Here is a 1888-nt window from a genome sequence, read left to right on the forward strand (position 1 = left end):
TGGAGAAAAAGACACAACTCGAGTAGGTCGTCGGTCCAAAAAACCTAGTGCTTTTCATAGGGCAGCGCTCCGTTATTTGGAAAAAAAATATAGAGAATGCATGGCAAGGGGCGAGGAACCTCCATTTGATCTTTAGGATTTATTGCGGCGTTACAGTTCGTCACCACCAAACTCGGAGGTTTCAGCTCCGCCATCTTCTTCTGCACCAGCAAGAAATCCGTTAGAGCATTCTGCGTTCCAACGCAAGGACGGTTGAAAACCTATGTGTTGTTGTCCGAATTTTTAAGTTTCATGTTGAGTACTCCTTTGTTAAGTTCTGTAATGGATTAAGTACTCCTTTTAATTAATCAAGATGTATGATGGATATTGCAGATCTTTTAATTATTCATGTTATGTTACATTTAGTTTAATTTAGATTTGATATATTTTATTTATTCAATACGTGTAAAGAATTCAAATCGATTTCTTTAAAATGCAGATGGACCGGCAATGGATGTACAATGCTGACCGACGTTCGAAAGAATTCAATGATGGCCTGCATTATTTTTTTTGTCTGTAGCTGAGGCAAACAAGCAGAATGATTTTATGTGCTGCCCGTGTGTTCATTGCAACAATAACAAGGATTACTCATCATCAAGAATGCTACACAGCCACATTTTCGCAAATGGTTTTATGGAGAAGTATGTTTGTTGGACGAAGCACGGAGAATAGGAGGTTACCATGGAAGACAATGAAGAAGAAGATTTTCACGACCACTTTCCCAGAAATGCTGAAATCGGTGCATTCGATGACGATATTCCCATGGAAGAGCCCAAAGTAGATGTAGCAGAAAATGATCCCAGCGACGATCTGGGGCAGGCATTGCACAATGTGTGGGCAAACTGTGAGAGTGAAACAGAGAGGTCCGTGCTTCCAACGCAAATGTATAAGCTTTACCAGCACTACATGCGTGCGATAGCCGATTGCATCTTCATGCAGGGCGCAAAGATTAAAGATGACGATTTCTTATGGGGGAGGCCATTATATGGATAAACTGGGAAGAAATTTACTAACTATTCCATCAGGAGGACCTCGACATCTCTGTGGTCGGCTTGTGGGTTCTGTAAGTATTTTACTCTCCTTACGTATTGTTTTGCATGATCTCAACATACTGATCTCTTGATTTATTCGGTATCATGTAGAATGGAGATACAAACTTACAGGAGAAAGGGATAATCTCACCTCGGCTTCATCGACCCAATTACTTGTAATTGGAGGATTCTACGCGACACTTCCGATGAGCTATTCCAAAATTTGTTCAAGTACATAAGCGTTCATCACAACAAGCAAATGATATTGTTTCCTTACAACTTTGCGTGAGTGATTCCTTCCGTCTAACTCTTTCTATTCTGTAATCGAATTGTTTAAACCTTAACTACCAAGAACTGCCTCCGTATAATCTTACAGTGAACACTGGGTCCTAATTGTCATAATTCCCGAGAAGAGCCTACTCGTGGTTATGGACTCATTGAGGAGAAATTCAGAACAATACGAAAATCTTCTTAACATGATGAAAAAGTAATTCTACCACTACTCCGTCGATGACCGATAATTTGAATCACTTTGTTACTTAACTATAATTGTTCTAATCATGAACAGGATTTAGAAACAATTCGCTAAAAATCATCTAGGCAAATTTGACAAGGAATTGAAGATCAAGACAGATTTTGCGGTATGCACTTGGATGATTCGTTGCATGATTCATTAGTTTTATTATATATTCATGTAAATACCTCATAATTTCTTCTCTCTTAAAGTGTATGAGGCAGAAATAAGGCACTAATTTATGTGCATACTATGTATGCGAGAACATCCATGGTCTGGTAGGTACTCCAAGAGGCTGGACAGA

The sequence above is a fragment of the Panicum virgatum genome, chromosome 9K (assembly GCF_016808335.1).
Source record: "Panicum virgatum strain AP13 chromosome 9K, P.virgatum_v5, whole genome shotgun sequence".
NCBI lineage: Eukaryota > Viridiplantae > Streptophyta > Magnoliopsida > Poales > Poaceae > Panicum > Panicum virgatum.